General features: G+C 44.2%; 1 protein-coding gene across 8 annotated transcripts in view; it reads left to right on the top strand.

Moving 5' to 3' along the window:
* LOC128695950 (G-protein coupled receptor moody) overlaps positions 1–22,359 on the top strand; it is a 284,935-nt gene that overhangs the window by 12,879 nt on the left and 249,697 nt on the right. For 7 of the 8 annotated variants that reach the window (XM_070093135.1, XM_070093129.1, XM_070093124.1 and 4 more), the window contains exon 2: positions 19,096–19,878. The gene's annotated coding sequence lies outside the window, so the exon portion shown is untranslated. Of the gene's footprint in view, positions 1–11,309; positions 11,380–19,095; positions 19,879–22,359 lie in introns of all 8 variants that reach the window. The other variant, XM_070093126.1, reaches the window with a different exon arrangement.

Genomic DNA, 22,359 nt, shown 5'->3' with positions numbered 1-22,359 from the left:
TACGATAAAGCTCACGGCTCAGGGAGAGTGACCTAGTAGCGATCAGTGAAGAGGCGGGGCCAGGAGCTCGGACTCGACCCCCGCAACCTCAACTAGGTGAGTACAACTAGGTGAGTACACACACATACACTTACACACATACACACACACACACACACACACACACACACACACACACACACACACACACACACACACACACACACACACACATCAGAGCTGGAACAGATTCAGGCCCGCATTGAGCCAATAAAGCATTTAAATTACTGGGAACGCCTTAAAGTCCTAAATTCGTACTCAGTGGAGCAGAAGAGATAAAGATGCATTATAATAATACCTGGAAAGTACTCGAGGTCCTGGTCCCAAGTTTGCACACTACCATAACATACTAGAGTGAGAGGTGTGCGAGGACGTGCAAAATAAACCTAATGAAAAGAAGGGTGAGGTGGGCACAATAAGGGAACACTGTATCAACATCCGTGGAGCGAGAGATTATTCAAGATCTTAACAGAAGATTATCAGAAACACGGCTGGAACAAGTATAGAAGTCTTCAGGAAGAAACTGGACAAGTATCTTCACCAGGTGCCAGATCAACCAGACTGTGACGGATGTGTGTGTTAGCAAGCCACCAGTAGCAGTAACCTGGTTAACCAACGTGGGAAAACTTACAAGCCAAGTCCACTTTTCGACATAAACCAAAATATAGTTAACTTCAGTGATGACTCAAACTTCTCGCAGCCGCGGTTCAAGGAGTCTCCTTGGAATGAGTTAAGTCCTCACTGCTGAGCTGTCGAGCAGTGAGTAACGTATAATTAAAATTTGCACCAAAGGAGCATATATATATCCAGCATTTCACAATTGATTGTAAATGAAATTCACTTTGGTACTCACTGGTGTTGGGCGGATCGCCCTCGTGTCACTGGAACTATTGTTAAACCCAGTCAAACCCCATTTCTACCTACTAGATGCAGCTAAAATAAGACAATTCAGGTATGACTGGATTTACCTGGGTATTGTAACCGACCCATTTCCCTCTAGCTTGTTGTAGGGGAGGTTTAATAACCCTGATATGTTGTCTTGAGTTGGCTGCTACAGATGGTAGTTATATTCCTAACTCGTAATGGATCAAAGTCACTTTGACACCATTCGTTATTCTTGGTAAGGAAATATTTTGTCCCTTTGGTTATGCCTGAGTTCACGCCGTAACACACACGTTAACGCACACATTATTGTGATTTATACGCTGATCACTACACTTGATTTGTTGACACTAGTTAAATTTCAGAGTCGAGATTGATAGTATTTCAGAGTTTACCGCACAAGTTCACTATTGTCTTTGTTCTCAATGGAAGATTTTGTGACATATGTACGCTCTGAGTCCTGAAGTCAGTCTGGTTTGCCGCTCTGCAGGGCGCCTGCAGGTCCTCGTACCCACAAAGGGAATGCTGATCTCAGCATTCCTACTAGACATTGAAACAAAGATTAACACAAGAGAGATGTTTCCTTCTTGTTTAGCCATGTGTTCATAGTTATAATGCCCCTGACTTGTAGACTAAGTAGAGAGCAGGTTTTGTTGTAATTTTCCTGCAATTGTGAAAGAGCAATTATTCAAGGTTAAACCCTCGTTGTGTAGTTGCGCAGAAATTCTAACAAGGAGAGACGTGAAGGTGACATGTTTTTAATATGTTGTTGTGGGAACAAGGAAGTCGAGTCCATTAGCCCCTTTCTGAGAGGGCTAAGAGTTACCCCCCTCCCCCCATCCTTTACTGGAAAATTTTCTCCACAACCAGGCAAGCACCAGACGAGCATGGCTCAAGGCCGGGCATCGCAAATAGAAAAAACTCTGGAAACTAATCAAAGGTATATATCATCAAAGGTGGGGCAGTAGGGACTAAGTTTGGAAATACTGTGTATGACAGCTGGAACCCACAAGAGGAAGACCAGAATGCCTGAGACTCCTTACTCCTCTCTCTCTCTCTCTCTCTCTCTTTACACAGGGTTTGATAAGGTTAGGTTAAGGATTCTTAACTTTATTGACAAGCTAAGAGTTGTTACCTACATCAGCTCACTTGAAAGCATTTTTATTGTTATGAAACATACAAGTAGGGAACAGGATGAAGTTGGAGCCATCTGTGGGCCAGCATTTTCATTTGATCAACTGACTTTATCTCGTTGACATCATAATGCTGTCGAGTCATCCTGGGGATAAATGATCTCAGATGAAGTGATGTTCTGGAGAAAGGTACAGACAGAGTGAAGTTGCTGCTTTCTGCCCGTCCTGTGGTATAGAAGCTTGCTTCTCGCTATCCTCGAAGTGGAACCAAGTGTGATACATTGACAGTGTTGGCTTTGTACATAACAGTAAAGCCACCCACATCCCTCCTGTGTTGAAGGCTCTGCTGAAATGACAGATCTATCCAGGATGGGTCCAGGCGAGAGATGAGGGGTCTTGCTCTGTTCTTTACTCTGTCAAGCAGTCGCAGATGAGAGGAGGGGGGGGGGCAGGCAGATCAAGAAATTGGAGCATACTCAAAGTGCGAGTGTACTTGTGCCTCATACAGAATCCTACAATCCCTACTGTCGAGAAAATGCGAGATACGTTGAAGTGCTGTAAGCTTCCTGGCTGCAATGTTTGCAAGATTTACAACGTGGCTCTTCATGGTCAGTTTGGAGTCAAATTTCACCCCAAGGATATCAACTTTTTCCCCGGGTACCGACACTCTCCCAGTCATACTTACTACTGCTCTGGCATTAGCATCATGGTGCCTAAAGACCATCATTTGTGTTTTCTCAGGTGCAGATGTTACCTGCCATCGGTTTCCCCAGGCTGATACAGCTCTAAGCTGGTAATTGATGTAGCTTAGAGCAGCTGGCATTTCTCCTCTTGGAACAATGTGAAGCTGAAGTAACTGAATGGAAACAGCACATTAACATACAAAATAATCCACGGTTGCTTATTATCAGTGACAAGGAAATGTGTACAATCTTCAACACTTATTTTTTCTCAGATTTTACATAGGAAGATACTAGTCACATTCAAAAAATAAAAAAAATATATACTGTAGGCCAGGACAGAGAAAAATGTTATACACGATCAGTGTTACTAGTGAAACGGTTCTCAGACAAACAGATACGTTAAAACCAAATAAATCCCTGGGAACTGATGAACTGTTCTCGAAGGTTATAAAAGAATGTAAGGAGAAACTTAACAACTATTTGCTATTCTCTTCAACATATCACCACAAACTGACATAGTGCCAGAAAAGTGGAAAATAGGAGATTGACAGGCAACAGAGAGTTAGCATAAATTGGGAGAAATCAGAGTGGGGACGCGTCACAGTGTTCCACAGGGGTCATAGATGAGGGAATAAATAGTAACATAAACAAGTTGACTAATGGCACTAAAATAGGACGTCGGAATAATTCTGGCGAGAAAACTATACCGCTACAAGATCTGGATAGACTGATGCTGTGGTCGGAGAAGTGAGAGATGCAGTACAATGTAGAATAATATAAGGGTGTGGGTCTGGGAAAAGAGAATAACTATGACACTTATAAACTTAGTAATGTAGATCTGAATGACTCTGAATGCGAAAAATATTTTAGGAGCACTTGTTAGCTGTAATCTCAAGCTGAGACAAACGTGCCCAAGTGTTCATAATAAAGCTGAGAGAATTTTTGGCTTCATATCAAGAAGTATAAATAACAGGAATCTTCAAGTTTATATGGTATTTAGGCTTCATTTAGAATATGCTGCATGATTATGGTCACCGTATTACGGAATGGACAAGTGCTGGAAAACATGCAGGGAAGGTTAAGATCCGTGAATCAGAAATTTGCACTCTCTACCAAGGCGAGCTGTACAGCCCTTGTGGCTTAGCGCTTCTTTTTGATTATAATAATAATAATAATCTACCAAGGCGAAGAATTAAGGGGATATGACTGAGATGTATAAATGGAAGACATAAAAAATAAAAGAGTTATAAATAACGTGGTAAAAACATACCAACAAGACATGACTCGCAGTATTGGGTTCAAGTTGGAAAAATTATATTTAAAAATGATGTAGGAAAGTATTAGTTAGGTAATAAAATTGTGGATGAGAAGAGCAAACTCCTGAGCAGCTTCACTGAAGAGAAATTTTCTGCTGACATGAATGGGTGTGGATGGGTGTGACTTGGACCTGCCTAGCACGGGCCAGTAGGCCTGCTGCAGTGCTTGATTTTTATGCTCATATATATATAGGGTGGATAAGTATGACCTCTTTAACAGGAATAAGTAAAACAAATCGCTATGGTTATAGATAAATTGAAATTAAATTACAACCTTGAGACAATACGCAATTCCAGTGACAGTCGATCGAACGTTAAGAAATGGGACCAAGAGCTAGCTTTTAACACTGTTTCTCCCTTCAAAAAATAAACACGTAGTTAAGTTTTTTTTTCATGTAAAGTAAGGTACACATAAGCAAAATTAGTGACATATTAGTGACTTTCTTTGTTCCTAACAAATCAAAATTTATATACACATCGTAACCTTGCAAAGAAATAAAATAATTATCTTTATCTTTTTAAGCCCACAAACACACACACACACACACACACACACACACACACACACACACACACACACACACATTCACTGACCACTTGAACCTTCCCTAAGATATATATCTTAAACATTGTAGATAATGTGACATAACTGGTATAGAAAGCAACAGATTAAAAAAAAGACACTTGTGTAACATTTGGGAATCTTTATTTATGGAAACGTTTCGCCAGCCAGTAACTTCTTCAGTCCAATACAGAGAAGAATGGTGAAAGATTGATGGAGTGAACACATCGACTCCAGGCTGAGGGACTGACTACCTCAAACTTCTCATCTTTCATCGATCTTCTCTGTAATAGACTGAAGAAGCCACTGCCACTGTCTCAGTCTTCATCATGGTAAATAATCTCTAGTTACGTACATGACAGGATATAAATGAGTAAGATTTATATAAAATCTTCCCTAGAAGAAAAAACATCGAGGCACCAAAACACTGGATGATCAAACGTCTTCATATTAAAGATACTCGGTTGTTGCACACGTCTAGAGACTCACGAAATCGTAATAACACGACTGTAAACAAATCACTCTCTGAATGCTCTGAAGAGCTTCCAACGAAACCACTTGCCATGGGTTCACACTCCACCCGCTCCGTGGCATGTTGCACGCGTGTCTAATTCTTCAGTGTGTCGGTATTGTATATCATTGATGCTATGAATGAATCTCATTACTTTTATCAATACGGTTGTCATCAACGCAGCGAGCTTCAGCATCTCCGGACTTTTGGCTATGTTGATTGTAGGCCGTCAGGACACAGCTGTCATGTAACGTCACTTACTATTTAGAGCATCCCGCCTACACTACAGCTCACCACCACACTACTACATATATTTCTTAATATTTCAGTCTCTGTATTACATTGGTAAAGACACTGGTTCAAAGCAACATCGGGGGGAGTCGAATGATAGCTCTAGGCCTTTCGTGTTGTGATCAACACATCATCAGGAGCTTGTAATATTGCAGAAAAGAGGAGATCCAAGCAAATACGATCAGGAGAAGCGTGTTTGGGGTGAGACAGGCTGGAGGCTACCTCTCTGCCTTACTCCAGCAAACACGCTTCTCCTGATCGTATTTACATGGACCTCTTCCTCTTTTCTGCAAGATTGCAAGCTCCTGATGATATGACGATCACAACACGAAAGGCCTAGAGCTATCATTCAACTCCCCCCGATGTTGTTTTAAACCAGTGTCCTTACCAATGTAATACAGAGACGGAAATATTAAGAAATATATGTAGTAGTGTGGTGGTGAGCTGTAGTGTAGGCGGGATGCTCTAAATAGTAAGTGACGTTATATGACAGCTGTGTCCTGACGGCCTACAATCAACATAGCCAAAAGTCCGGAGATGCTGAAGCTCGCTGCGTTGATGACAACCGTATTGATAAGAGTAATGAGATTGATTCATAGCATCAGTGATATACAATACCGACACACTGAAGAATTAGACACGCGTGCAACATGCCACGGAGCGGGTGGAGTGTGAACCCATGGCAAGTGGTTTCGTTGGAAGCTCTTCAGAGCATTCAGAGAGTGATTTGTTTACAGTCGTGTTATTACGATTTCGTGAGTCTCTAGACGTGTGCAACAACCGAGTATCTTTAATATGAAGACGTTTGATCAACCAGTGGCTTATCAATACAATACTGGGTAGTCATGATGAATCAGATTCATCAAGACTGGCTGACGAGTCGGTCTGGAGTTTTATGACCCTGATCGCGGGTTCTAACCCTGCCCGTGATATGGTTTTTTTAGGGTACTGAACACATGCTCCTAGGCCGATGGACTGATTACCTCATCTTCAACCTCTTCAGTCTTCTGTTTTTTTGCTCACTGGTTGACTAAACATCTGTATAATAAAAATTCCTACTTGTTCCACAGGTGTCCAATTCTTTGATGAAATTTAATTCCACGCACTGACGCTACCGAGAAGTATTTATTTATCCTCTGTGACTGATGACATCACTCCACTTCCTCAAGTGGTCGTGGCTGTCAGTAAACAATATGGGAATTGAAGAATGAGACACCTGTGCAACATCTGGGAAACTTTAGTCACAGCACAGGAATTAACATTGTTATTCGTGTTTATGTTCACTGGCACGGGTGTGAAATTTCCTGGGAAATTGGAAAAATAGACACAAATGCATTATAATGGTATCCTTTATTGGCTACGTTTTGCCCACACAATGAGTTTTATCAAGTCACAAACAGATTTACCTGCGTGAAGAGTACATGAGTAAATTTAGGATAGAGAGTCAGGTGGAAAATGCTGGGTAGGATGTATATAAGACGGATGAGTGAGTAGGTGTGTTATGTAGGATAACGATGCTGAAGTTTCCTGGCAAGGGGATCAGTTATGTTGTGACAGCCGTTGTTAGTTATACAGATGACTGATGATTCCAAGATCCTGCGACACTGAGTTTCTTCTTCCCTGACGATGAGTCTTGCTTCTTTGTAGTTGATTAAATGGTTTTGGAAGCATCGATGTAGAACGCAGTCATTCCATCTTGTCGGTATTTTATACAATTCATCTCCTTCCCAGGAAGTCTCTCCGCACCAGGGGTCACCAACATGCGGCCTGCAGGCCGCATGTGGCCCTTCTAGGAAATGGATGGGGCCCTCGCATGAATTTATGAATTCACTATTATGTAGGTTCCACACCGCTGCCCTCATCACACATTTGACCATGGAATGTGGCCCACTTGTGTAGGAAAGTTGAGGACTACTGCAGACTATATGGTATGAAAAATACAGCATTCTTGGTTATAGGTAGCCTGGCTGGTTTAGTTCTTAATAGAAGTGCCGGTGGAAGTATCTGCATTAAGATTACACTTAAAAAAAGCATTGTAAAAATTACTAGCCGTCTTATTGTTAGGGACAGCTACGAATCTCTCCAAAAATTTGTTATCCTTGTAAGTGTTGATGATAAGTGAAGCACAGAGTCGGTTCTCACTCATGACATGAGAGAAGTGTAGCTTAGAGAACACTCGGAAAATAATCACACACTTCTCTAGGAACTCCGTGTTACACGACCACTAGATCCTCAGGATCAGTTGACATTTACGCAGTCCATTTTCTACACTGAAACGTTACAACGGTATGTACGTGATATCCTTCACACAGTACTAAGAGCTTCTGCATTAGTAAACTACTAAAATCACTCAACGCATGACTCACGAAGTTGTAATAACACTGTAACAGACGAATCAGGAAACTGGTGAGGGATAAAACTGGTGGTAAGAGAGTCCTGAAACTCAGAACAGTTGAAGCCTCCCTAAAAGTCATTCTTGAAGAGTAATGTAAGAACATAGATGCACTCTTCGACGTACTCTCGTGTAGACAGCGATAAACTGTCCTTCACAGTACATCGTAAGTTGTAATAAGGACGATTTAATACTCACCAACTGGGACCATAATAACAAGGAGTTCTCACCTAACTGTAATTTTTTAAGTCCAGTATTTAAAGAAGTTGGGCCTATTAGGCCGGAATGTGTAGTGAGATCTACTGACAGTATTTTACCCACGTAATAAGTATTTTCAAATCATTTACAGGAGAATGGAACCTACAAGCGTTGAAGTTCATTGGAACCAAGTTAACTGCCAGTGTATATACATCGAGAAATGTATATATCTCAGTGTACTTCATATATACTGACAGGTATATATCTTTCAGTGTGGTTTAGAAACACACGTCAGCAAACAATACCTGGAGTTTACCTGGAGAGAGTTCCGGGGGTCAACGCCCCCGCGGCCCGGTCTGAGACCAGGCCTCCTGGTGGATCAGAGCCTGATCAACCAGGCTGTTGCTGCTGGCTGCACGCAATAGGACACATTTATTCGAAAACTTTTCGGTCCTGAGACCTTGATCACTTCTAACACAGACCGAAGATAAAACGTCGGTATATAACAAATATGTTCATGTGTTTGCTCACGTGTCTTTCTAAACCAACTTGTCGGTATTTATTACCAAGGTTTATACTATCTTTCAGTGTGTATGCGGTACACTGACACGTACTCACCTATTTGTGGTTGCAGGGGTCGAGCCACATAACTTCTGGCCCCGCATCTTTGCTAGTCTCTACTAGGGTTTACTCTCCCTGATCCAAGAACCTTATTGTACCTCTTCTTCAAGCTATGTATGGGTCCTGCCTCCACCACTTCACTCTCCACTGTATAAAACGAGTATGTCAGTGAATATACATCACGAGGAATGTATCTGTCAATGTATATAAACTGGGAATATACTATAATGACATGAATTTAAATATTCTTGACAGTAATTAATAGTTCTGAGAGTGGTTGATAGCCGTAACAGTGACTGATAGTTGTGACAGTGACTGACAGTTGTGACAGTGATTAATAGTTCTGAGAGTGGTTGATAAGGTAACAGTGACTGATAGTCTTGACAATGACTGATAGTTGCGACAGTGACTGATAGTTGACGGTAGCTGATAGTCTTCACAGTGACTGATAGTCTTGACAGTGACTGGTAGTCGTGACAATGATAGTCGTGACAGTGACTGATAGTCGTGACAGTGACTGATAGTCTTGACAGTGAGTGGTAGTCGTGACAGTGACTGATAGCCGTGACAGTGACTGATAGTCGTGACAGTGATTGATAGTCTTGACAGTGACTGATTGTTGTGACAGTGACTGATAGTCGTGACAATAACTGATAGTCGTGATAGTGACTAATAGTTGTGACAGTGACTGATAGTCGTGACAGTGACTGATACTCGTGACAGTGACTGATAGTCCTGACAGTGACTGGTAGTCGTGACAGTGACTGATAGTTGTGACAGTGACTGATAGTTATGACAGTGACTGATAGTTGTGACAGTGAGTGATAGTTGTGAAAGTGACTGATAGTCGTGACAGTGACTGATAGTCGTGACAGTGACTGATAATTGTGACAGTGACTGATAGTCGTCACAGTGACTGATTGTCGTAACAGTGACTGATTGTCGTAACAGTGACTGATAGTCGTCACAGTGACTGATAGTCGTAACAGTGACTGATAGTCGTAACAGTGACTGATAGTCGTGACAGTGCTGATAGTCGTGACAGTGGCTGATAGTCGTGACAGTGACTCATAGTCGTGACAGTGATTGATAGTCGTAACAGTGACTGATAGTTGTGACAGTGACTGATAGTCGTGACCGTGACAGAGTCGTGACAGTGACTGATGGTCGTGACAGTGACTAATAGTTGTGACAGTGACTGATAGTCGTGACAGGGTGTCATGATAAGTGAGACGATGTGCGGATAGGTAAGATGGTGTCCGGATAAGTGAGAGGGTGTCCGGATAAGTGAGAGGGTGTCCGGATAAGTGAGAGGGTGTCCGGATAAGTGAGAGGGGTGTCTGGATAAGTGAGAGGGGTGTCCGGATAAGTGAGAGGGGTGTCCGGATAAGTGAGAGGGGTGTCCGGATAAGTGACATAGCTGTTCCACGTCACCGCCTCCGGAACTGTGGAGTTATTGGTACAAATGGGTATTACCACCCGCATTTGTGAACCTTACTGGAGGTGCTGGTTGTATGGGACGGATGTGAAGAGGAGGAGTAGGAGCAGCAGGAGGAGGAGCAGGAGGAAAAGCAGGAGGAGGAGCAGGAGGAGGAGCAGCAGCAGGAGGAGCAGGAGGAAAAGCAGGAGGAAGAGCAGGAGCAGGAGGAGCAGCAGGAGGAGCAGCAGGAGGAGAAGGATTAGGAGCAGGAGCAAAAGGAGGAGCAGGAGGAGGAGGAGGAGGAGCAGCAGTAGGACCAGAAGCAGAAGGAGCAGGAGGAGGAGCAGGAGGAGCAGCAGCAGGAGGATCAGGAGCAGGAGAAGCAGGAGGAGCAGGAGGAGGAACAGGAAGAGCAGCAGGAGGACCAGCAGGAGGACCAGGAACAGGAGAAGTAGGATGAGCAGCAGGAGGAGGAGGAGCACGAGGAGTAGGAGAAGGAGGTGGAGCAGGAGCCGGAGGAGAAGCAGGAGCAGGGGTAGGAGCAGGGGAAGCAGGAGCAGGAGCAGGAGGAGGAGCAGGAACAGGAGGAGGAACAGCATCAGTACGCGGAACAACAAGAGAAGAAGGAGGGAAGAGGAGCAGCAAAAAATGTTAAGAGAGAAACAATCAGACACAGAGACAGACAGACAAACAGATAACAGACAATCAGACATAGAGACAGACAGACATAGGGACAGACAGACAGACTGACAGACAGATCTATACATAACCTTAAGAAGAGATATGATAAAGCTCGTGGAACAGGAATGAGTGACCAGTGAAGAGACCGGTCCAGGAGCTTTGACTCAATCTTTTTAGTCACAATTAGGTGAGCTAGGTGAATACAGACAGACAAACAGAGAGAGAGACAGACGGGGGGGGGAGTTTCAGATAATAGATTTTCACTTCAGTGTGACACCGTATGCTGGTCTAGTGGCTAACGCGACGGGCTGGAGTTTTGAGACTCTATGACCGCGGGTTCAATCCCGGCCGGGGGTATGGTTTATTATTTTATTGATGGTTGAGGCCTGGATAGTAAAGCAGAAGGCTCTCTTTTCACACTCCACTCTCTGCGGTCAATACTATCATGAAACGAGGGGAAAAAATATAAAATACTATAATGGTAGGACGTGTTGTAGTTGGCTACTCTACTGTCAACTATAGATCTTCTATCGCTAATTTATCTTATTGGTACAACTATAGGCCTTCTCTTCTCTCCCAGTTGTGACTTGACAATGGTCCAGGATGGACCTTTCCTAATTGTGGAATTCTGTTGACTTGTTCCAGCTACGGTATTGTGGACTTCTGTTCTTTAGTTCTTTTTCTAGTTTTGTGCTTTAGGTGGGTGTGAACAATGGAACATTCAGAGTAGCTCGGTTGGTAGCACACTCGCCTCACAAACTGAGGTCCGTGGTTCGATCCCCGGTACAGGTGGAAATATTGGGGCGTGCTTCCTTAAAACACCCGCTGTCCCTGTTCACCTAGCAGTAAGTAGGTGCCTGGGTGTTAGCCAGGTACCTACCTGCGTCCAGTTGTGTTAAGTGTGAGTGTTCAGCTGGTATTCAGGAGACTGAACTGATGAGGGACCAATAACCACTGTGGGGAGACCATTCCAGTCTTCCACTACACTGTGAAAATGAACGCTACTACATACATGTTAAACCTCATGCCACGGAGTTTCATACCATTGTTTCAAGCAATTATACCACGTGATTGCTACACACACAGGTAGACATGACTGGTACACACACACAGGCAGACATGATTTGTACACACACAGGCAGACATGACTGCTACACACACAAGTAGACATAACTGGAACACACACAGGTAGACATGACTTGTACACACACAGGCAGACATGACTGGTACACACACAGGTAGACATGACTTGTACACACACAGGTAGGCATGACTGGTACACACACAGGTAGGCATGACTGGTACACACACACACACACACACACACACACACACACACACACACACACACATAAATGACAGGTATATTGACAACGAAATACATACACAGAGCGACGACTTACGGTAAAAATTAACTTAAATGAATATAGAATGTAGACGTGTGTACAAAGTGTGTTGTTGTTAGTGTTAACTACGTGGTTGTGAAACTAGTGTTAACTACGTGCTGTTGTTGTTGTTAGTGTTAACTACGTGGTTGTGAAACTAGTGTTAACTACGTGCTGTTGTTGTTGTTAGTGTTAACTACGTGGTTGTGAAACTAGTGTTAACTACGTGCTGTTGTTGTTTTTAGTGTTAACTACGTGGTTGTGAAACTAGTGTTAACTACGTGCTGTTGTTGTTGTTAGTGTTAACTGCGTGGTTGTGAAACTAGTGTTAACTACGTGCTGTTGTTGTTGTTGTTAGTGTTAACTACGTGGTTGTGAAACTAGTGTTAACTACGTGCTGTTGTTGTTAGTGTTAACTACGTGGTTGTGAAACTAGTGTTAACTACGTGCTGTTGTTGTTGTTAGTGTTAACTACGTGGTTGTGAAACTAGTGTTAACTACGTGCTGTTGTTGTTGTTAGTGTTAACTACGTGGTTGTGAAACTAGTGTTAACTACGTGCTGTTGTTGTTGTTAGTGTTAACTACGTGGTTGTGAAACTAGTGTTAACTACGTGCTGTTGTTGTTGTTAGTGTTAACTACGTGGTTGTGAAACTAGTGTTAACTACGTGCTGTTGTTGTTTTTAGTGTTAACTACGTGGTTGTGAAACTAGTGTTAACTACGTGCTGTTGTTGTTGTTAGTGTTAACTGCGTGGTTGTGAAACTAGTGTTAACTACGTGCTGTTGTTGTTGTTGTTAGTGTTAACTACGTGGTTGTGAAACTAGTGTTAACTACGTGCTGTTGTTGTTAGTGTTAACTACGTGGTTGTGAAACTAGTGTTAACTACGTGCTGTTGTTGTTGTTAGTGTTAACTACGTGGTTGTGAAACTAGTGTTAACTACGTGCTGTTGTTGTTGTTAGTGTTAACTACGTGGTTGTGAAACTAGTGTTAACTACGTGCTGTTGTTGTTGTTAGTGTTAACTACGTGGTTGTGAAACTAGTGTTAACTACGTGCTGTTGTTGTTGTTAGTGTTAACTGCGTGGTTGTGAAACTAGTGTTAACTACGTGCTGTTGTTGTTGTTGTTAGTGTTAACTACGTGGTTGTGAAACTAGTGTTAACTACGTGCTGTTGTTGTTAGTGTTAACTACGTGGTTGTGAAACTAGTGTTAACTACGTGCTGTTGTTGTTGTTAGTGTTAACTACGTGGTTGTGAAACTAGTGTTAACTACGTGCTGTTGTTGTTGTTAGTGTTAACTACGTGGTTGTGAAACTAGTGTTAACTACGTGCTGTTGTTGTTGTTAGTGTTAACTACGTGGTTGTGAAACTAGTGTTAACTACGTGCTGTTGTTGTTGTTAGTGTTAACTGCGTGGTTGTGAAACTAGTGTTAACTACGTGCTGTTGTTGTTGTTGTTAGTGTTAACTACGTGGTTGTGAAACTAGTGTTAACTACGTGCTGTTGTTGTTAGTGTTAACTACGTGGTTGTGAAACTAGTGTTAACTACGTGCTGTTTTTGTTAGTGTTAACTACGTGGTTGTGAAACTAGTGTTAACTACGTGCTGTTGTTGTTGTTAGTGTTAACTACATGGTTGTTAAACTAGTGTTCACTACGTGGTTGTGAAACTAGTATTCACTATGTGTTAGTGTTAACTACGTGGTTCTTAAACTAGTGTTCACTACGTGGTTGAGAAATTAGTGTTAACTACTTGGTTGTGAAACTAGTGTTCACTTCGTGTTGTTGTTGTTGTGTTAACTACGTGGTTGTGAAACTAGTGTTCAGTACGTGTTGTTGTTGTTGTTGTTAGTGTTAACTACGTGGTTATGAAGCTAGCGTTCACTACGTGTTGTTGTTAGTGTTAACTACGTGGTAGTGAAACTAGTGTTCACTGTGCGTTGTTAATGTTATTCACTACGTGGTTGTGAAACTAGTGTACACTACGTAGTTAACACTAGTTTCACAACCACGTAGTGAACACTAGTTTCACAACCACGTAGTGAACACTAGCTTCACAACCACGTAGTGAACACTAGTTTCACAACCACGTAGTGAACACTAGTTTCACAACCACGTAGTGAACACTAGTTTCACAACCACGTAGTGAACACTAGTTTCACAACCACGTCGTGAACACTAGTTTCACAACCACGTAGTGAACACTAGTTTCACAACCACGTAGTGAACACTAGTTTCACAACCACGTAGTGAACACTAGTTTCACAACCACGTAGTGAACACTAGTTTCACAACCACGTAGTGAACACTAGTTTCACAACCACGTAGTGAACACTAGTTTCACAACCACGTAGTGAACACTAGTTTCACAACCACGTAGTGAACACTAGTTTCACAACCACGTAGTGAACACTAGTTTCACAACCACGTAGTGAACACTAGTTTCACAACCACATAGTGAACACTAGTTTCACAACCACGTAGTGAACACTAGTTTCACAACCACGTAGTGAACACTAGTTTCACAACCACGTAGTGAACACTAGTTTCACAACCACGTAGTGAACACTAGTTTCACAACCATGTAGTGAACACTAGTTTCACAATCACGTAGTAAACACTAGTTTCACAACCATGTAGTGAACACTAGTTTCACAACCATGTAGTGAACACTAGTTTCACAACCACGTAGTGAACACTAGTTTCACAACCACGTAGTTAACACTAACAACAACAACAATACGTAGTGAACATTAGTTTCACAACCACGTAGTTAACATGAACAAAAACACGTAGTGAACACTAGTGTTTACTACGTGGTTGTGAAACTAGTGTTCACTACGTGTTGTTGTTGTTAATGTTAACTACGTGGTTGTGAAACTAGTGTTCACTACGTGTTGTTGTTGTTAATGTTAACTACGTGGTTGTGAAACTAGTGTTCACTACGGGTTGTTGTTGTTATTGGTAACTACGTGGTTGCGCAACTAGTGTTCACTGCGTGGTTGTGAAACTAGTGTTCACTACGTGGTTGTGAAGCTAGTGTTCACTACGTGGTTGTGAAGCTAGTGTTCACTACGTGGTTGTGAAACTAGTGTTAACTACGTGGTTGTGAAACTAGTGTTCACTACGTGGTTGTGAAGCTAGTGTTCACTACGTGGTTGTGAAGCTAGTGTTCACTACGTGGTTGTGAAGCTAGTGTTCACTACGTGGTTGTGAAGCTAGTGTTCACTACGTGGTTGTGAAGCTAGTGTTCACTACGTGGTTGTGAAACTAGTGTTAACTACGTGGTTGTGAAACTAGTGTTCACTACGTGGTTGTGAAGCTAGTGTTCACTATGTGGTTGTGAAACTAGTGTTCACTACGTGGTTGTGAAGCTAGTGTTCACTACGTGGTTGTGAAGCTAGTGTTCACTACGTGGTTGTGAAGCTAGTGTTCGCTACGTGTTCCTATTGCTGTTGTTGTTAGTGTTAACTGCATAATTGTAAGATCTGGTATGATTATTTTGTTGAGCTGACCTGATCATATGCCCTCCCAGCCACCTCTTGATAACTTCTTCAACGTCTGCCCTCCCAGCCACCTCTTGATAACTTCTTCAACGTCTGCCCTCCCAGCCACCTCTTGATAACTTCTTCATCAACGTCTGCCCTCCCAGCCACCTCTTGATAACTTCTTCATCAACGTCTGCCCTCCCAGCCACCTCTTGATGACTTCTTCATCAACGTCTGCCCTCCCAGCCACCTCTTGATAACTTCTTCATCAACGTCTGCCCTCCCCGCCACCTCTTGATGACTTCTTCATCAACGTCTGCCCTCCCAGCCACCTCTTGATAACTTCATCAACGTCTGCCCTCCCAGCCACCTCTTGATAACTTCTTCATCAACGTCTGCCCTCCCAGCCACCTCTTGATGACTTCTTCATCAACGTCTGCCCTCCCAGCCACCTCTTGATAACTTCATCAACGTCTGCCCTCCCAGCCACCTCTTGATAACTTCTTCATCAACGTCTGCCCTCCCAGCCACCTCTTGATAACTTCTTCATCAACGTCTGCCCTCCCTGCCACCTCTTGATAACTTCTTCATCAACGTCTGCCCTCCCAGCCACCTCTTGATAACTTCTTCATCAACGTCTGCCCTCCCTGCCACCTCTTGATGACTTCTTCATCAACGTCTGCCCTCCCAGCCACCTCTTGATGACTTCTTCATCAACGTCTGCCCTCCCAGCCACCTCTTGATAACTTCTTCATCAACGTCTGCCCTCCCAGCCACCTCTTGATAACTTCTTCATCAAAGTCTGCCCTCCCAGCCACCTCTTGATAACTTCTTCATCAACTTCTGCCCTCCCAGCCACCTCTTAATAACTTCTTCATCAACGTCTGCCCTCCCAGCCACCTCTTGATAACTTCTTCATCAACGTCTGCCCTCCCAGCCACCTCTTGATGACTTCTTCATCAACGTCTGCCCTCCCAGCCACCTCTTGATAACTTCTTCATCAACGTCTGCCCTCCCAGCCACCTCTTGATGACTTCATCAACGTCTGCCCTCCCTGCCACCTCTTGATAACTTCTTCATCAACGTCTGCCCTCCCAGCCACCTCTTGATAACTTCATCAACGTCTGCCCTCCCAGCCACCTCTTGATAACTTCTTCATCAACGTCTGCCCTCCCTGCCACCTCTTGATGACTTCTTCATCATCGTCTGCCCTCCCTGCCACCTCTTAATGACTTCTTCATCAACGTCTGCCCTCCCAGCTACCTCTTGATGACTTCATCAACGTCTGCCCTCCCAGCCACCTCTTGATAACTTCTTCATCAACGTCTGCCCTCCCTGCCACCTCTTGATAACTTCTTCATCAACGTCTGCCCTCCCAGCCACCTCTTGATAACTTCTTCATCAACGTCTGCCCTCCCAGCCACCTCTTGATGACTTCTTCATCAACGTCTGCCCTCCCAGCCACCTCTTGATAACTTCTTCATCAACGTCTGCCCTCCCAGCCACCTCTTGATAACTTCTTCATCAACGTCTGCCCTCCCAGCCACCTCTTGATAACTTCTTCATCAACGTCTGCCCTCCCAGCCACCTCTTGATGACTTCTTCATCAACGTCTGCCCTCCCAGCCACCTCTTGATAACTTCTTCATCAACGTCTGCCCTCCCAGCCACCTCTTGATGACTTCATCAACGTCTGCCCTCCCAGCCACCTCTTGATAACTTCTTCATCAACGTCTGCCCTCCCTGCCACCTCTTGATAACTTCTTCATCAACGTCTGCCCTCCCTGCCACCTCTTGATAACTTCTTCATCAACGTCTGCCCTCCCTGCCACCTCTTGATAACTTCTTCATCAACGTCTGCCCTCCCAGCCACCTCTTGATGACTTCATCAACGTCTGCCCTCCCTGCCACCTCTTGATAACTTCTTCATCAACGTCTGCCCTCCCTGCCACCTCTTGATAACTTCTTCATCAACGTCTGCTCTCACCCAGCCACCTCTTGATAACTTCTTCATCAACGTCTGCCCTCCCTGCCACCTCTTGATAACTTCTTCATCAACGTCTGCCCTCCCTGCCACCTCTTGATAACTTCTTCATCAACGTCTGCCCTCCCAGCCACCTCTTGATGACTTCTTCATCAACGTCTGCCCTCACCCAGCCACCTCTTGATGACTTCTTCATCAACGTCTGCCCTCCCAGCCACCTCTTAATGACTTCTTCATCATCGTCTGCCCTCACCCAGCCACCTCTTAATGACTTCTTCATCAACGTCTGCCCTCCCAGCCACCTCTTAATGACTTCTTCATCAACGTCTGCCCTCCCTGCCACCTCTTGATAACTTCTTCATCATCGTCTGCCCTCCCAGCCACCTCTTAATGACTTATTCATCAACGTCTGCCCTCCCAGCCACCTCTTAATGACTTCTTCATCATCGTCTGCCCTCACCCAGCCACCTCTTAATGACTTCTTCATCAACGTCTGCCCTCCCAGCCACCTCTTGATGACTTCTTCATCAACGTCTGCCCTCCCAGCCACCTCTTAATGACTTCTTCATCATCGTCTGCCCTCACCCAGCCACCTCTTAATGACTTCTTCATCAACGTCTGCCCTCCCAGCCACCTCTTGATGACTTCTTCATCAACGTCTGCCCTCCCAGCCACCTCTTAATAACTTCTTCATCAACGTCTGCCCTCCCAGCCACCTCTTGATGACTTCTTCATCAACGTCTGCCCTCCCAGCCACCTCTTGATAACTTCTTCATCAACGTCTGCCCTCCCAGCCACCTCTTGATGACTTCTTCATCAACGTCTGCCCTCCCAGCCACCTCTTGATGACTTCTTCATCAACGTCTGCCCTCCCAGCCACCTCTTGATGACTTCTTCATCAACGTCTGCCCTCCCAGCCACCTCTTGATAACTTCTTCATCAACGTCTGCCCTCCCAGCCACCTCTTGATGACTTCTTCATCAACGTCTGCCCTCCCAGCCACCTCTTGATGACTTCTTCATCAACGTCTGCCCTCCCAGCCACCTCTTGATGACTTCTTCATCAACGTCTGCCCTCCCAGCCACCTCTTGATGACTTCTTCATCAACGTCTGCCCTCCCAGCCACCTCTTGATGACTTCTTCATCAACGTCTGCCCTCCCAGCCACCTCTTGATGACTTCTTCATCAACGTCTGCCCTCCCAGCCACCTCTTGATAACTTCTTCATCAACGTCTGCCCTCCCAGCCACCTCTTGATGACTTCTTCATCAACGTCTGCCCTCCCTGCCACCTCTTGATGACTTCTTCATCAACGTCTGCCCTCCCTGCCACCTCTTGATGACTTCTTCATCCCTCCCAGCCACCTCTTGATGACTTCTTCATCAACGTCTGCCCTCCCAGCCACCTCTTGATGACTTCTTCATCAACGTCTGCCCTCCCTGCCACCTCTTGATGACTTCTTCGTCAAAGTATTTCCATAAATTGCTATAATTTGCTTTTATCTTTAACTTTTCAGGAAGAAGCCTGGCCAAAAGCCTGTAGTTCGCAGTCAACCAGAGAGTCATAGCTCAGGCAGCCGTGACCTCCGGAGAAACTAAAGCTCTTGGCTCTGGTTGCAATACAAGAACGGCCAGTTGCCTCAAGCTTATTTCAGTATAAAGTTACAGTCCCCTCAAGAAAGAAGAGAAATCCCCGGCCAGCAAACAAGCAACCACAGAAGAGTGTGTGTCCACAGCGGACGTGATTCACGAAACGGCCTTTGTTGACCCTGGCCCTGCGAGCCTATAATTACTTGGCGTCCGGTGAAAAACGGAGCAGTTTATTGAAGCTTTTGGTGCAGCTCGCGGTGGTCCCTGTCCTGTTGTGCCCTCTGAAGGGTCAGCCAGAGCGCCGGGCAAGCTTGACTCTTGACGGTCAGTGTCAAGTTGAATCTGCGTTGTTGGACCTGAAAAATTACTGTGAGCTTTAATTTCGCGGGTTCAGAGTAAGTTGCTCAGTACAGTTAAGTTACATTGTATTATTATCCCCGAGTGCAGTGGAACATTACATGATTGTACAGTATAGGGCTCTGTGAATATATTAATATTCGACGACCTACAGTATAACACTGCCCTCCCATTGACAGTCCTGCCTCAAGTTATCAGTGTTTTCATGGAAAATACATAAGTGAAAGTATATGGCAGTGATAGCATGAACTGAGACTCAGCAGATATCCCAAGTGACGCAAGGAGCTCAGCAAGACGTGGATATCCTCCCAGGACGAACGTCATCGCGCCTCACCTTGCATCCGGCAGTACAGGTAAGAAAGACACTCACCGGGGCTTCCGGCTATAGGTAAGAGGGGAAATACATCCTCTAAATAGGTCTCCTTGACACACCCTGGACTACTTGGTGTTGCAACCACTTGTATCCAGCTCCCTCTATACATTGTTCCCTCTGGCTACTGACAATGTAGCACCCCTTCATACTCAATGATAACGACCCCTGACATTAGTACATGTGTGAGGGGGGTGTGTCTGCACGCCAGACAACCTGATGCAACATTGTGCATACCTCTTAGTGTTTGTTGTGTTGGAATGATTTAACAAGCGCAGGTGAAATGAAGCCTCGCACATGCACGCACGAACGTACACACACACACACACACACACACACACACAAACAAACAAACAAACAACACACACACAAACAACACTAACACACACACACACACACACAAACAAACAAACAAACAACACACACACAAACAACACTAACACACACACACACACAACACTGGTAATATTTCATATTTTTCCTAATTCACTGACTGGCTACTCAGACGAGAGACAATCTATACATCTGACACTCTCAAGTTCAGTGGATGTCGTAAAACGTTTACGAGAGTGAAGCGAAACAAACTGGTTGTAAGAAAAACGTTTATATAATAAATTATGCAATAATCTGTAGCACATACATAGTGAAGAGGTGCACCATAGTCAGGGCTTGACAGTGTACACACTGATGCTGTACTTCTGCTGCCTTACCAGAGTAAGAAAGTGTACAGATGAATCCGTCTCTTCAAGAAGGGTGCCTAGGTGCTGGTGAAGGGATCTTGATACGAGGAAGAGGGAACTACCCGTCCTTCCTTGGATCCACTGTGAAAATACACCCATTACCCAGACGCTATATGATTATTAGTGCTTTGCATGTTCTTTTTTACATGAGAAAGAAGAAACACTGCTGCAGGCCCATACTAGGCACGTTCTTCTCAAACCCACTAACAAAAATATTTACCCAACCCATTTTCAATCCTACCTAAGGGAACAACACTTTTTATTTCTTCGTCAAGGACATTAATGTATATTATAAACAACAATGAGCCTAAAATAACACGGTACTGGTGGGGTTAGAACCCATGGCAAGTGAGTGGTGAAACTGCAGGCCAGTGAGTAAGCCACTGGGCCAGCTGGCTACACTAACTTATGTAGGGAGGTTAGCATGGCCCAGTGGTTTACGCATTCACACAACTCACGACTCACTCGCTATGGGTTCTAACACAACTCGTGCGGTGGTTTGTTTCCACTCGTGTTATTACGATTATGTGAGTAGTAATGAGCCTGAAGCTGATCCTTATGGATCATAAAAATGATCTAAAAACACCCTCGGAAATTGCTATGAATCATTTATTTATTCTTTGAAAATGCTTCTGTTTCCTGTCTTGTATTTAACCCCAGAATGTGGTTCATATTGGTACAGAGTTTGCATGAATGATGGGCAGAGAGCCGACACCTTGTGAGCCACGAACACGCTGATACAATAAGCCTATATTAAAATACGTCTCGCTCAGTGACTATATCATAGTACTTAGTGAAGCTCACGGTGAGTGTACCTCGACCTGATGCTCAACAACCTACCTATTTTGGTCGACAAGACCACAAAGTACCTGAGAGACAAGACCACACCCGGCTTGGTCTTGAATATCAGTCAGGGCTAGACCAGCTGCAGGATGTGTTATACTGTCTGTAAGTTAAATATTAAAGGTATATGTCATATCTTCCTTCATACTGGGGGTAGAGCTATTTATTATAATTATATTCATTATTTTATTGGTAGGCGTTACATGGAAGAGAATACTCATGTCTTCCCACGAAGCTGTTACACTTTCTCGTTATACGTACATATGTCACGACAGGATGTGTGTGGTACCAGTGGAGGTATATTCTCTCTCTCTCTCTCCGTCTCTCAGTGGAGGGGAGAGGAATGGGAGGGAAGGAGATGTGAGGGACGGGAGGATGGGTATAGGATGGGAAATGTGAGGGACGGGGGGATGGGTATGGGATGGGAGATGTGGCGGACGGGGGGATGGGTATGGGATGGGAGATGTGACGGACGGGGGGATGGGTATGGGATGGGAGGGATGGTTGTACCTTCACTTACCTCACCTCACGGAAACGTGTGGCAGCCAATGTATTTATGATGATAGCCTCTGGTCACCGACCATAATTGCTTCTCTTATCGTGGGAAAAACTCACACTCAGGCGAATGCGCATTCCCGTGTGATTATTCATTCATAATTGCCTATTTCTAGCTACAGAAGCAAAGCAATTGGACCAGCATCAAGAGAAACTTCAACAAGAAACTAAGGACTCTCCGACCTCTGTCCTCCTTACTTTGATCTTGTTCAACGGTTTCGTGTCATCTGTTCTTCTCTGCCCTATTTCTATGGCCTTCCCAAAACTCATAAACCTGATATTCCTCTGCGTCCCATCATATCCTCTAGACTCTAGAGGTTCTGTCT

Source organism: Cherax quadricarinatus, chromosome 41, assembly GCF_038502225.1.
Source record: "Cherax quadricarinatus isolate ZL_2023a chromosome 41, ASM3850222v1, whole genome shotgun sequence".
NCBI classification, from domain to species: Eukaryota; Metazoa; Arthropoda; class Malacostraca; order Decapoda; family Parastacidae; genus Cherax; species Cherax quadricarinatus.
The sequence above is the reverse complement of the archived record's forward strand: the minus strand, read 5'-3'. Positions and strand labels throughout refer to the sequence as shown.